Source organism: Apodemus sylvaticus, chromosome X (assembly GCF_947179515.1).
Source record: "Apodemus sylvaticus chromosome X, mApoSyl1.1, whole genome shotgun sequence".
NCBI lineage: Eukaryota > Metazoa > Chordata > Mammalia > Rodentia > Muridae > Apodemus > Apodemus sylvaticus.
In genome coordinates, this window is record NC_067495.1 from 99,474,819 (window position 1) to 99,491,731 (window position 16,913).

The following is a 16,913-nucleotide window of genomic DNA, read 5'->3' on the forward strand; positions in this document are numbered from 1 at the left end:
AGATACCATAGAAACCATGGACTCAACAGTTAAAGAAAATGCAAAATGCAAAAAGCTTGGAACCCAAAATATCCAGGAAATCCAGGACACAATGAGAAAGCCAAATCTAAGAATTATAGGCATTGATGAGAGTGAAGATTTACAAGTTAAAGGGCCAGCAAATATCTTCAATAAAATTATGGAAGAAAACTTCCCTAACCTAAAGAGAGAGATGCCCATGAATATACAAGAAGCCTACAGAACTCCAAACAGACTGGACCAGAACAGAAATACCTCCCGTCACATAATAATCAAAACCCCAAATGTACTAAACAAAGAAAGAATACTTAGGGCAGTAAGAGAAAAAGGGCAAGTAACATATAAAGGAAGACCTATCAGAATTACACCAGATTTCTCACCAGAGACTATGAAAGCAAGAAGATCCTGGGCAGAGCTCATGCAGACTCTAAGAGAACACAAATGCCAGCTGAGACTACTATACCCAGCGAAACTCTCAATTACTATAGATGGAGAAACCAAGATATTCCATGACAAAACCAAATTTACACAATATCTTTCTACAAACCCAGCCCTACGAAGGATAATAGGGGGAAAACACCATTACAACGAGGGAAACTATACCCTGGAAAGAGCAGGATATTAAGCTTCTTTCATCAAACCCAAAGAAGATAACCACACATGTATAAAATTAAAATAAAAAATGATAGGAAGCAATAACCACTACTCCTTGATATCTCTTAACATCAATGGACTCAGTTCCCCAATAAAAAGACATAGACTAACAGACTGGTTATGTAAACAGGACCCTACATTTTGCTGCATACAGGAAACACACCTCAGTGTCAAAGACAAAATCTACCTTAGAGTAAAAGGCTGGAAGACAATTCTACAAGCAAATGGTCCCAGGAAACAAGCCGGAGCTGCCATTCTAATTTCAGATAAAATTGACTTCCAGACCAATGTCATCAAAAGAGACATGGAAGGTCACTACTTGCTGGTCAAAGGAAAAAACCAACAAGAAGAACTCTCAATCCTGAACATCTATGCCCCAAACACAAGGGCACCCTCATTCATAAAAGAAACTTTACTAAAGCACAAAGTACACATTGCACCTAACACAATAATTGTGGGTGACTTCAACACTCCACTCTCACCAATGGACCGATCAGGAAAACAGAAACTAAACAGGGAGACAGTGAAACTAATTGAAGCTTTGGACCAATTGGAGTTAACAGATATATATAGAACTTTTCATCCCAAAGCAAAAGAATATACCTTTTTCTCAGCACCTCATGGTACCTTCTCCAAAATAGATCATATAGTTGGTCACAAGACAGACTTCAACAAATATAAGAAGATTGAAATAATCCCATGCCTCCTATCAGATCACTATGGAGTAAAAGTGCTGTTTAGTAACAGTAAAAACAACAGAAAACCCACATACACATGGAAACTGAACAATACTCTACTCAATAATACCTTGGTCAAGGAAGAAATAAATAAAGAAAGATTTCTTAGAATTTAATGAAAATGAAGGCACAACATACACAAATCTATGGGACACAATGAAAGCAGTGCTAAGAGGAAAGCTCATAGCTTTGAGTGCCTCCAAAAAGAAATTCGAGAGAGCATACACTAGAAGATTAACAGAACAACTGAAAGCCCTGGAACAAGAAGAAGCTAATTCACCCAGGAGGAAAAGAAGACAGGAAATCATCAAACTCAGGGCTGAAATCAATCAAGTAGAAACCAAGAGAACCAAAACAAGAATCAACAGGACGAAAAGCTGGTTCTTTGAAAAAATCAACAAGTTAGATAAACCCTTAGCCAGACTAACCAAAGGGCACAGAGAAAGAATCCAAATTAACAAAATTAGAAATGAAAATGGAAATATTACAACAGAAACCAAGGAAATTCAAAAAATCATCAGATCCTACTACAAAAACCTGTACTCAACAAAACTCGAGAATCTGGAGGAAATGGAAATTTTCTTAGACAGATACCAATTACCAAAATCAAACCAGGATCAAATAGACCATCTAAACAGACCCATAACCCCTAAAGAAATAGAAGGGTTCATAGATAGGCTTCCAACCAAAAAAAGCACAGGACCAGATGGTTTCAGTGCAGAGTTCTATCAGACCTTCAAAGAAGACTTAACACCAATACTCTTCAAACTATTCCACCAAATAGAAACAGAAGGAACACTACCCAACTCCTTCTTCGAAGCCACTATTACGCTGATACCAAAACCACACAAAGATCCAACTAAGAAAGAGAATTTCAGGCCAATTTCCCTTAAGAATATCGATGCAAAAATACTAAATAAAATTCTTGCCCAACGAATCCAAGAACACATCAAAACGATCATCCACCATGCTCAATTAGGCTTCATTCCAGGGATGCAGAGATGGTTCAATATAAGGAAATCCATAAATGCTATCCACTACATAAACAAACTCAAAGAAAAAACCACATGATCATTTCATTAGATGCTGAAAAAGCATTTGACAAAATTCAACATCCTTTCATGCTAAAAGTCTTGGAAAGGACAGGAATCCAAGGCCCATATCTAAACATAGTTAAAGCAATATACAGCAAACCGGTAGCCAACATCAAACTAAATGGAGAGAAACTTGAAGCAATCCCACTAAAATCAGGGACTAGACAAGGCTGCCCCCTCTTTCCATATCTTTTCAATATGGTCCTTGAAGTCCTAGCTAGAGCAATTAGACAACATAAGGAAGTCAAAGGGATACAAATTGGAAAGGAAGAAGTCAAATTATCACTATTTGCAGATGATATGATCGTATACTTAAGTGACCCCAAAAACTCTGCTACAGAACTCCTACAGCTGATAAACAACTTCAGCAAAGTGGCTGGCTACAAAATCAATGCAAGCAAATCAGTAGCCTTTATATATTCAAAGGATAAGCAGACTGAGAAAGAAATTAGGGAAATGACCCCCTTCACAATAGCTACAAACAGCATCAAGTATCTTGGGGTGACTCTAACCAAACAAGTGAAAGACCTATATGACAAGAACTTCAGATCTCTGAAGAAGGAAATCGAAGAAGATCTCAGAAAATGGAAAAATCTTCCATGCTCGTGGATTGGCAGGATTAATATAGTTAAAATGGCCATCTTGCCAAAGGCAATCTACAGATTCAATGCTATCCCCATAAAAATCCCAACCCATTTCTTCATAGAGCTAGAAAAGGCAATTCTCAAATTCATCTGGAATAACAAAAAAACCCAGGATAGCTAAAACTATTCTCAACAGTAAAAGAACTTCAGGGGGATTCAGTATTCCAGACTTTAAACTCTACTACAGAGCAATAGTGATAAAAACTGCATGGTATTGGCACAATATCAGGCAAGCAGATCAATGGAATAGGATTGAAGACCCAGAAATGAACCAACACACCTATGGTCACTTGATCTTCGACAAAGGAGCTGAAAATATCCAGCGGAAAAAAGATAGTCTTTTTAACAAATGGTGCTGGTTCAATTGGAGGTCAGCATGCAGAAGAATGCACATCGATCCATTCTTATCTCCTTGTACTAAGCTCAACTTCAAATGGATCAAGGACCTCCACATAAAACCTGACACACTGAAACTAATCGAAAAGAAACTGGGGAAGACCCTGGAGGACATGGGCACAGGGGAAAATTTCCTGAATAGAACACCAATAGCTTATGTTCTAAGATCAAGAATTGACAAATGGGTCCTCATAAAACTACAAAGTTTCTGTAAGGCAAAGGACACCATCAAAAGGACAAAACGTCAACCAACAGACTGGGAAAGGTTCTTCACCAACCCTAAATCCGACAGAGGACTAATATCTAATATATACAAAGAACTCAAGAAAGTAGAGCCCAGAGAACCAAATAACCCCATTAAAAAGTGGGGTACGGAGCTAAACAAAGAATTTTCACATGAAGAACTTCGGAGAGCTGAGAAACACCTTAAGAAATGTTCAACATCATTAATCATTAGGGAAATGCAAATCAAAACAACCCTGAGATTTCACCTCACACCAGTCAGAATGGCTAAGGTCAAAAACTCAGGAGACAGCAGGTTTTTAGTGAGGATGTGGAGAAAGAGGAACACTCCTCCACTGCTGGTGGGATTGCAAGATGGTGCAACCACTTTGGAAATCAGTCTGGCGGTTCCTCAGAAAACTGGGCATGTCACTTCCTGAGGACCCTGTTATACCACTCCTGGGCATATATCCAGAGAATTCTTCAGCATGCAATAAGGACATATGCTCCACTATGTTCATAGCAGCCCTATTTGTAGTAGACAGAAGCTGGATAGAACCTAGGTGTTCTTCAACGGAGGAATGGATACAAAAAATGTGGTATATTTACACAATGGAGTACTATTCAGCCATTAGAAAAATGAATTCATGAAATTCTTAGACAAATGGATGGAGCTGGAGAACATCATACTAAGTGAGGTAACCCAGTCTCAAAAGATCAATCATGGTATGCATTCACTGATAAGTGGATATTAGCCTAGAAACTTTGAATACCCAGGACATAATCCACAAATTAAATGATGTCCCAAAAGAATGGAGGAGTGGCCCCTGGTTCTGGAAAGACTCAGTGCAAGAGTATAGGGGAATGCCAGAACAGGGAAAGGGGAAGGGGTGGATGGGGGAACAGGGGGAGGGAAGAGGGTTTATGGGACTTGCAGGGAGTGGGGACCCAGAAAGGGGGAAATCATTTGAAATGTATATAAAAATATATCAATAAAAATAAAGAACTGCTTCTTGTAAGGTGTTCTTCTAATATTGTCTAGATTTTTATGATGCCATGCTCTGCAAGACTCACTGGGCAAGTTTTATGAGTTAATTATAATATTTACATTGATATTATTTCATGTCTAGACTTTGGGAGTCTTCCCTCCCTTCTCTATATATGAAGCATCCTTTGGCATTGGAAATTGAAAAACTACAGTCATGGCTGAGCAATATGTTTAGATTCTCACACAGCCACAAATTTTGTATTCTAATAAATCTTGCCCATTGGAAAAGCTAATGTTTAGTGTGGAACCTTTTATCATCTGGGTATTTTGGAAGCTATTTACCTGTGCTAATGACTTGACATCTAAACAGCTCAGTCTTCCAGTGTCATTCTCATCTGCATATTCTACAGAAGACTATTTGGTATGGACAGAATAAGGTTTGTTGCAGGGAATTCTTTTCCTAGTGGATATGTATAGGATATCCACTTCATTAGCAATCTGTCTAAATAAAATGGAGACCTTTGAGGGAAGATTACTAATAATACAACAGAAGAATTGTATTTTAGATGGATAAATTCCAGTTTATTCATCTAATTAATTTAATTTTTTTCTACCACATTGAACCATTCTTCAATAATTGTAGGTGATTTTAGCACTTACTCTTAGACAAATATTGTATAAAATGTTTTTCTATATATTGTCTTCATAGTATTCCCAGTACATTTTCAGCCATGCTTTACAGATTAGAATATTTGTGCTTAGAGTGCTTAACATCAAAACTATTCTGTCTGATTCTGAAACCTACATTTCATATTATTTATTGATAAAAGTGTGTAGGCTAAGGTATGGCACCATAGATATTCACAAATATGGTGGTTTATATAATATGTAACAACTCCATTTGAATTTTATACTCCTCACCAGGTACCTCTGCTCATTGAGATAACTTAGAAATGTAATTTCTTCCATTGTCAAATTCAACTATGACATAAGAATATCACGTCATTTTTTTAGGACATACATTTTAAGACATACATTTAACACAGATCTCACTTGCATCTCTAGTCTAGCCTATGAGAAAGAAGGCAATTGGAAAACAAGTCTGGAGGTTGAGTATTTTTATTTATAATGATATGAAACATATGATGTACATGCTTTATTTCATTCATGTACTTTTGGATAGTATCACATTCACACACAGCTTAAAGAGATGTTAGTAAATGTTTTATTTTCTTAATTTATTTTTGTGAGATTTTCATATTTAAGTACTATATGTATATCATTCCATGCCCTTCTGCCTTCAATTCTTCCCATGTCCCTTCCACTGCCTTTTAAATTCATGTCTTATTCTTTAGCTGTATTTGTTACACACATGTGTTTATAAATACAATCTGCTGAGATCACTTAGGGTTGCTCATATTTATTTAAAGGTTACCTCTTGGAATTGGCTACCCTATGCTCACTGGAGAAGACTAACGTTACCACTCTCAGCATTCGTCAATTGCCTATAGTTCTTTTCTGAAGAATAAAGGTCCTTATTCACTTCTGTGTATCAATTTTCTTATCATTTGTTTAGGATTTGTTGAATCTAGTCAGAGTACTATGTGCTTAATATCAGAGTGCCCCTGTGCAAAATTTCATATGTTGGAGCATAATAATATTGGACATGACAGTGTTAATAAATGAGGATGTTGGCACATGATTGTGTAAGGAGGGCTGCATCCTCAAAAATGTAAGTTGTGATCTTATAACAGAAGTTCAAAGACTTACTTTGTCCCTCTGCCAAGTGGGAATGATGAGAGCATCTTTGAGACAATTCATATGTGCTTACTGGATATCAGATCAGCTGGCACCTCAATATCCGGCTTCCTAAACGCTAGCTCTTGTAAGCATCACATTTCCATTCTGTGTAAACTACATAATTTGTGGTACTTTGTTTTAACAGCTCAAATGAATGAAGATACAGAACATGAGAGAAGTTTTGGTACCTTACTGCATGGAAACTGGGGAGAAAAAGCCTCAAAAAAAAAAAAACAGGCAGCACACTTTCATATCACCATCTAAATACAGAAAATAAACACTCAAGCTCAAGGCATCAATAAGTGATAATCTATTGGATAAGTGAGAATAGCCTGACTTAGATATTTTGGTTATTATAGCTATTGAAGTTTGGGAATAATGAATTTTACATAGAAACTTGCTGATTTACATATTTATGTTAACTATTTAAACATAATATGTTTAAACATAAATATATTTAAATAGTTTTCTAGCTCTTCTTGAGAAGTTTGATTTAAAGAACATTAATTATTTTATTATTTTTGGCATAGAAGAAATTTTTATTTTTGTCTGGTTAATTTTTAGTTGTTCTTTTCTCATAATATTGACATTCTGAACCACTCAGTCTTTAGACTTTTATTCTTACATGCATTAATGAAATATCTCCTTTGATGAGCATCATAATTTGAAAGGAGAACTTGTTCTTTGGATCATTCTCAGACATCCTTGATTCTGCCTTAGTGTGTGTAAGTGTACAGGATGTATTTTGCTGAGAGAAATATTCCAGAATAGCTCATGGTTTACAGTAACCTCATATTTATCTCATATATAAATGGCTTCTTGGTGTATTCTTGTAGTGGCAATTAGTACTGTGGATTCATGAGGAGTTCTTTATCTTATAAGAAAATACACAGTAAATTAGGTTCTATGTAAAAGTATCATTTATTATTTCCTTCTAATTCTTTGATTTTTGAATGAAAAGTTCTTCCATGGTGGTAGAGAGGTGGCTTGGCATTAGCAACAATTACTGCTTTTGCAAATATCTCAGTTCGATTCCCAGCACACACTAAAGCTTCCAGCCACCTCAACTTATGTTCCAGGAAATATGGTGCATTCTTCTGGCCTGTCTGCTGGAAGTAGGTATGCACATGATGTACACATACCTAGGCAGGCTAATGCTCATATAAATGAAATAAAAATCAACACACAAATAAATAAAAGACAAGTTCATCCACAGTTTGGTTTATGTGCTAATACTTCTTCAAGAAAACATTTTGAAAGATCTTGTGGGAGAATAGTGACAATTAATGTAGGAACAGTGAAAATTCTTTCTCTATATGAGTTCTCATTTGAGGGTAGGTGTGAGAGGGTGGACAGGTAGATGTGTTATTTAATCGGATATGAGAAGTGTGGAGGTGGTAAACTTAGTGAGCATTTCTCTCATTATTCTCCAGAACTATGGCAGTAAGTGTTAGTCATCCTAAAAGTTGCACAGAAGTGTTTGCTCTGGAAACAGATCGATGAATTGGACTGTTCTTAGTGGAGCAGCCAACCCAGTTAGTTGCTTTAGGTTTATTTCTCAGAACAAGAAAAAAACTAACTTGCCTCCTAGCCCAATGGGACAAGAACACATCCTTTTGTACACTTCATCATTACAAGAGCAATTTCAGAATTCATTTTGATGTATTGCAACTGAGCTTAACTGTCAAGGCCACCTTCTTAATTGCCAGAGATCCCAGTTGAATTCTTATGCTGAAATGGTGGTTGCTGGTGGCTGTTTTTATGAGATGTTTGGTGTTTTATTTTGGTTTGAATCAGTTTTTATTGTACAAATATTGTCAGAAGATGTATTATCTCTACCAGAGTGTCTAGTGCTCAATATACAGGTTATCTCCACAGTGACAGCTCTGTATCTTCAATGTCAGATGCGCTGCTCCCAAGTCATACAAGATTTACACATTCTATTATACTTCTATTGAACAGCTCTTAATCTGCTCAGGAGAAAACATGCTACAAACAGCAAATTTTATCCCTTTGCATTTAATGGGAATCTTTCTTGGAAAGAATGGACAATTGTATTAGAAATTCTCCAGCTCTATAGATCTTATTTTGAAAAGATGATAGAAAAACCCAGAGTGTAGCTGATACATCAGCATTGCCATACACCTGATTTCTTACCCTGCTCACTTACTTACTAGTTCCTTCCCCGAAACACCAATATTTCCTTGGTCTGTATAATCCGTATTTTAGTCACTGGAAGGGACGTTTTATTTACAGTGGAATTTTATGCTGAAGTTGGGTAGCAAGGTACATGGTGAACTTTCTGGGCAAGTTTACTGCATAATCTTTTATTGATTATATTTCAAAGGATGTGTTTTCAGTTGCAGTACTCCTGAATTTATGCAGAAGTAAGTTGTATTATAATGAGGTGGTTCAAAATTTATTGAGTGATTTCATCTTTCAAGAGATATTTAAAATTAGGATAGAAGGAGGCCACATTTTCTTCTACATATTGCATTCTGCAGTAGATAAAGTCTCATACTCAAACAAAGTCATTTTTTATTGCTACTTCTCTCTTATATGGTATACATGTCACGTAAGCAGATAGAGGTATCTTGACTACATATAGTCTCTGAGGTTGTACAGAAAGCATAATAATGTCTACCTTGATCATGAAAATGATATTTGCATTATAAAAAATATTCAGTGTGTAGTTGTTAATAGTGGTAAAACTTTGAAACTCAAAGTAGAATCTAAAATTATTTAAACTCTTCATGTATTTTCTGATCTTTGTTTCTGTTCCTACATACTTTCTCTCTCCATGTCTTTTCTCTCCTTTGATTGCCATGTCTCTTTAAGTGCATCATGTGACAATTTTAGGTCTTGTCTTTTTTTTCCTCTGGAGTAAGCTCTTACTTTTTATGTCATATTTCATATCTTTATCAGTTGGGAATCTCTTAAGCATTTATAATTGTATTTAGAAATGTCTTATCCATGAACACACCCAGAAAGACTAAACAGAAAAGCAGAAGAGAAGTAAATAATTATATGAAATGGAAAGATGAAAAAATCACACCCAATAGTTATGATGACAGGGCAACCTATTCATTGAACATCACTTTGGTAGGAGTTAAAGAGGTACTCTGGGCTTTGAGAATTACCATTCTAGTTTGAATTGTAACTATTTTAGACTTGCAAATAACTAGGCAATAACTATAAGGTGCTTTTAAACATCACCAAACAACTCTTTTTTTTATTCGATATAATTTTTTATTTACATTTCAAATGATCTCCCCTTTTCTAGCCCCCCACTCCCTGAAAGTCCCATAAGCCCCTTTCTCTTCCCCTGTCCTCCCACCCAGCCCTTCCCACTTCCCCGTTCTGGTTTTGCCCTATACTGCTTCACTGAGTCTTTCCAGAACAAGGGGCCACTCCTCCTTTCTTCTTGTACCTCATTTGATGTGTGGATTATGTTTTGGGTATTCCAGTTTTCTAGGTTAATATCCACTTATTAGTGAGTGCATACCATGATTCACCTTTTGAGTCTGGGTTACCTCACTTAGTATGATGTTCTCTAGCTCCAACCATTTGCCTAAGAATTTCATGAATTCATTGTTTCTAATGGCTGAATAGTACTCCATTGTGTAGATATACCACATTTTTTGCATCCATTCTTCTGTTGAGGGATACCTGGACAATTTCCTTGACAGATACCAAATATCAAAATTAAATCAGGACCAACTAGACCATCTAAACAGTCCCATAATGCCTAAAGAAATAGAAGGAGTCATAGAAAGTCTTCCAACCAAAAAAAGCACAGGACCAGATGGTTTCAGTGCAGAATTCTATCAGACCTTCAAAGAAGAGTTAACACCAATACTCTTCAAACTATTCCACAAAATAGAAACAGAAGGAACACTACCCAATTCCTTCTACGAAGCCACAATTACGCTGATACCAAAGCCACACAAAGATCCAACAAAGAAAGAGAACTTCAGACCAATTTCCCTTATGAACATCGATGCAAAAATACTCAATAAAATTCTTAACAACTCTTTTTAATACAGTTTCTAGGCATGACATTCCCTACATTCATTTAACCTATGTTGATACTCCATATGGTATGGTAAGGATGGCCCAGTAACTGCCTTGAACAGGAGCATTGTCTACTTTGTTTTCATATTTCATTCCTCGGTGTCATAATCTTGCATTAGCCTTCAGTTTCACAGTTTTACCTTCCCTTTCTTTCTGTAGCCAATTCCTCCCATTAGAATTTCAGCTGCTGTGGATAAGATACCAATTCCTATAGCTCAGCATGTCTGCCTTGTTGCAAGCTGCCATAGCACTTACCTCTTATCTCTTTCAAAAAGAAAGACAAACCCCAGGAATGGCTGTGGCAAAGAAAACTACTTGGTAGTTGGCTCAATGTTGCCTCTCAGGACACTTTGCTTAGTTTGCAGAAATAAATACCATGCATATCTCGATGTTATGTGGTCTGAATTGTCACTCTGATTTCTCAAGCATTAGATGTGATGTGCTGCCTCACTCAGCTCCTCATCAGAATGCACTACAATTTGTCCACTTCGAACCCACCAGGAAGAAAGGGCATTCACTTTGACATTTTCTCTTCAGCAGCAGCCTAGTAATACTGCTCTTGATGTGTCAGGTTCTTAATGAAATACTTTCCTCTTATTTCTTTAACCTACAATCAGATGGCCTGGGTCAAGGTTAGTGTTAAGCCTCGGCTATTTTTCTCTTTTTCTTTTTCACTTTCGACAGTATCCACTGCTTGTATCCAAACTATAGCACCTATGCTCAGACAGAAGAAAATGTGGTACAAAGATTGGTTTGGGTCCAAAACTATTGAGATCTCAGACCTTTTGCTACTCTTAGAGGCACTTCAGTTAAGTTCCCAAGTGTATCATGTCAAATGTCCCTCCTCTGATTAAACTCCATCCAATAATGCTTCATTTCCACTAATGTAAATCAGTTCTAATATGGAAGGCATAAGACATTTAAAGCCTATCATAGGCCTGACGGTAATTCAGATTTTGTACATGTATTATGTGGGCACATAATATTTCTTATATAGTCACAGGGAGGAGTATAGAAATTGAGACTCTGAGAGGTCAATTTGCCAACACAAGTTCATACAACATGACAGCACAGAATCTAGGTCTGGCAATAGTTTAAAATTTATCTTCCTAGACTAGACTGCCACTTTTAAAATAATCATCTGTTCATTATTTGCAGGTAGCAAAATTTTGATGAGCAATATTTTTGTCCACTATTATGCTGAGAATTTTGCGAAAGATGGAAAGTGCAGTGTCACAACCCCCATTGTTATCAAGGAATACATTTAAGTCTCCTAACAGGTGTCTGAATGGACAAGTAGCACTAAACACTCTGTACATAGACCTTGTTTTCCCTATATAAGGATATCTGTGATTCAAGTTTAATTTATAATTAGGCATAGTAAGAGATTAATAATGATAGAAATCCAGAATCATAACTGAATATTGAAATGTATTAAAAATGTGATCTCTCTTTAAAGAAAAATCTCCTCATAGTTTTTCACTGGCATATCAAGATTGTTTACATCATTCCTCCTTTGCTTTGAGACCATTCTTAAGTAAAGGAAGAACTACTTAAACACATATACTATGATAACATACAGTCATTCTGATAACTAAGTAAATAATGGGTAGCTAACTTGAATAGTATACACAAAGCAAACAAAGGGAAGTTCATGCTGTAGTCAGGATGGTGTGGGATGGGAAAGCAAGGTGAAAGCCCGAAATAATATCCTGTTCTTTACAATGGTACACCACTTAAAACTAATGAAATGTTTATTTCTGTAATTTTTCATTTAATATTTTAGATCCTTCTTGACAACCGTAAACTGTAACATTGAAATCAAAAGGAGTAGATAAAGGAGAACTACTATCTTTACTCTTGTAGATATCAGATAGGTTTTTTTTGTATCAAATAAATATTTCAAATATTTCTTCAAGTGAGATGAAAAACATACTAATAGTGCTATGGGAACCCAAAGCAGGTACGTAACCTAGTCCAAGAATCTAGGGAAAAAATTAACCAAGTGTCCACATGAAAGAGAAAAAAATATTTCTATTCATTATCTCTCTTGTTCTATTCCTCACCACTTGCTTTTTCATCTGTATACACAAACATACACACACACACATGTATACACACACACACATACACACACACACCACATCTCTCAATTAAAACAGATTCTTCTCTGTCTCTCGTGCTTACTCTGTGTACCTCCAACATGACATTACCTATTCCATCCATGAATTTATCAACAAGTTATTGAATACTAAATCTGTGTCAGTCACTGTTTCACACACTTGGAAGAGACTGTAAAAACCAAACCAAACCAAACAACAACAACATCAACAAGAAACTTCTTTCTTGAATTTTATTTCCACGTGTACAAGGAAGCAAAATCATTAAATAAAGAAATATGGAATAAAATGACAGAGTGTGAACAGTGATAGGAAAGAGTGTTGAAGAGTTCAATTTTTGTAGAAAAGGTCTTTATAACAAAGGTGAGCCTTCTTATGCTGTATGATGATTCTGTGTTTCCATTTTTGGCTCTGCCTTGATACTCTCTACTTCTGGAGTAGTGAAATATACTGTTATTTTCTTTGTACGCTGCAACAAATAAACCATGACATTCAGGGTTTGGGGAAAGTCATCATTGAAATGAGTAATAAGCGAGCCTTTCTTTGTATTTGAAGAACAAAGGTCTGGTGTTGTGGAATGTAAAAGAGGGAAGGAACTAGAGCATGGGGACACTACTGTTAGAGCATTGACATTTATGACCTCAGTGACTGAGCAGTTATTCTGTAGAAGACTTACATGTGGGAGTAGCCATGCAGAGAACCAGAGAGGAAGGCTAGTGACTACAGTAATCTACCTAGCTCAAGAACCTGTTAGACTTGCATGGCTGTATTCCAGCTTCAGTGTACTTCATAACATATGAGAACTCTTTTCACAGTGGAGCCTGGCATCTTAAACTAGATGTCTGTTATCTAAGAACTCTCAGTACATTTCAAGAAAGTGATATTGTTATACAAATGAACTCTACAGGTAACTCAAATTGATAGGTCAAAGTTGAGCTAGTATGTAAGAAATGCTTTTCATGTGGCTTTTAGAGCCAAAGAAGATTTTTTTTTTATTAAGTAGAGAGGATTCTCACAAAGGAGAAATGTGAGCCTTCAGTGAATCTTGGAAATAACCAGAAACTAGCAGATAGTTATGATGTAGATGAAAAGAATGTGAGAAAAATCCAGAAAATCATTTGGAGAGGACAGAATTTTGTATGTAGAAACTTAGAACTTTACTTGGATGTTGGAGGTTTTTTTTTTTTTTTTAAATAGGACAGCCCAAGCCTCATATGGCTTTAGTATATTTGAAAATTCTGACTCCACCTATATGTACAGTAAGCCTCAGCCTGAAGAGTATTAAGTCCCTAGATCTAATTCTAAATTTCAGAGACACTTGAGCCACTATCTGGAATAAGTGCCTCTAAAATAGATGTGCCTTTGTGGAAGAAGCCTTGATACTTACTTGTGAAACTTTAATCACAGTTGCACATGTGACAACAAATCATTGATCAATGATTATGTATAAAATGCCCTATTTTATGAAAAAAAATATTCTTTTCTGCCCAAACTATAGGCTATAGGCAAAGCACATAGTAATACTTTCACGTGGTTCTGAGCAATTGAGTTCTATAAGGTAACTGATCATTATCTTAAAAACCTAATTTTGGTATACCCCAGGTCATCAGGAAATTAGAAAGTGACTCAGACTGCCTTCTAAGTCATTCCTTGCCTATGTCAACTGTCCAAGTGTTTGAGTTTATTGACTCATCATGACATATTGACTGTTTGTGGGTTTGAAGACCTTCCATTTACTCTCTCTCTCTCTCTCTCTCTCTCTCTCTCTCTCTCTCTTTCTCTCTCTCTCTCTCCCTCTCTCTCTCTCACTCTCTTTGTATGCGTGTGTGTTTATATAGACAGCTGAAACTTCCAAACTTAACACATTTTTCATAAATCATAAAAAGAGATTTTGTGAGGGGCTATCAATTCTTCGTTAATATCAGCATCAGCATAATTATATGCGATCTTGGAAAAGATTTAATGGCCCTTGACATTTAGTGGTAAATCCCACTAGGCAAGGAAGGTGATTACTGTGGTTTCAAGCTTTCTTTTCCTCTGTATGATTAAAGTAAATAGTAGTCCTTTCACATTATTGTTAAGATTAAATTAAACAAGACCTATGAGTAAATATGGCATATACTAGGTGGCTCAATAAAAACTGACAGGATTTTCAATCTCACTGTGACAATGAATATTCTTCAAATTAGAATTGCAAATCTCAGTCTATTTAGTGCATTTGTCAGTTGTTACCCCCTACTGATGAGGCAGTTAGCCACTAGCATCTATTATGTACTTGTTACTTGATAATGATCTAGAGGATCTGAAAGAGGAAAAATAATTGATAGCCAAATTGGTGATTTCTGGACTGAAATGCGCAACAGTATAGGCAGCCTTTCAAACTACATTTTTCTGTTACTTGCTAAATGACTAACTAGTGACTACAAGGGAGAAATATGCCTTGTGACTTGTAATGTGAGTTTGTCATATGATTCTGTTAATATCGCCTTCAGAATCTGCATGTAAGTTTCAAGTCAGAAAGATTCTGTTTCTAGTTTCAATTAACTACAAACAAACAGAGCTAAGATACCTAAAATGTGTTGGCTTCAAACTTATCTTTAAGTCACTAAGTTATTTGGCCAAGGGCCTTATGTTTGCAAAGCCATCCCTTTAAGGGCTAGGGGGAACAAGTGAGTGGCATGAGCTATAAATGAATTGAAAATTGCCTTCTGTTCCAGCCCAGTGCAATGGTTCATGCTTTGTAATGAGCCCTAGTTGGCAAGGTAACTCATGTCACCAGGAGGAGCTCTCCACAGACTGCTCCATTTGTCACCGCTGTCTGAAGGACACAATGAGCTGGGGAAGCTGGCACTCTGCAGAATTTTTATGGTGCAATGTGTGCACATTGGTCTCTCTTATCAAACTATAATTCAATAATACATACAAAATCCCCAATGTTTAAATGATTCGAGAGTTGTGACACAACCTGGCCAATGTTAGGAGAGTTAATGCGGGCACTAAGATGTTAACTTGCCCAAGAGAGCAGGTTAAGCAAGAGGGGGAAAGGGATGGGTGCTGAGAGTCCCTGGTGGTGATGGAGTGTGCATCTGCATTGCCCTTTGTCTGGGATGCTTTGGTGTGTTCCGTGTAGCTTCGTGCAGTGATTTTTCAACTTGGCGTCTTTTTATTTTCCATGTCCTCACCCTCCTTTTGAAAGACGACAAAAAGAATAAAGGGTGACCAGAATCATAACAAGAATTCAGTTGCAGTTACTGGGAGCCAGCTTTATGGAGTGAGTTCAGCTATTTGCACTTAGAATGGTGAATGGTAAAAAGAAAAAAGTCCTTGGGGGCATAGATCTGCTGGGAAACAAATCAGCAAATTAAACATTTTAAAGAAAAACAGTGTTATTATTTTCTGATATTAGAAAAGTAGCACATACTCAGTCTAACACCTTCAAACAACACAAAAACCACAAACTACAGAAATCACCTATAGTAATCCTTCTCCATTACATTACATTGCAGCATTTGTTAGTATTTTGGTTTATCTCCTTATTCATCTATCACTTTGTAGTCTTTGCACATTGGTTTATTTTCATTGGAAAACTTTCTAGAAATGCCATTCACATTTAGGAGCTTGAAGATTCTTACACCCAAATTGTCTTTTCTAACACAGTATTAATTTACACTGCAGCATCAATATACGCTAGCTTAGAAAGCAGCTGCTGGTAGCTGCTGTTTATTGTGTAATGGCCATATGCTAGACAGACCATGTTCTAAGTCCCCTCTGTCCTCCCTCCACCCTGCCCCTCCCTCTCCCCTCTCCCTCTGTCCTTGTTTCTCTCTGCCTCTCTGTCTCTCTGTCTCTGTCTCTCTGTCTCTGTCTCTCTGTCTCTCTCTCTCACACACATATACATACACACACACACACACACACACACACGCTTGGTTGTATTCTGATTATTACTTGTGTGTGTGTGTGTGTGTGTGTGTGTGTGTGTGTGTGTGTGTGTGAAGTTATGGTGCAGGATGTTGAACCAAAGGCTTACCCATGCAAAGCAGGGGCTTTCCCACTCACTCACTCCCACTGACTCTGGCCCTGCTTTGAATACTTCTGCCTAAATAGATGGAATGCTCATAAAACTCTTTTAGAGGGGAGCTTGAACATTTGTTCTATAAGTGAGA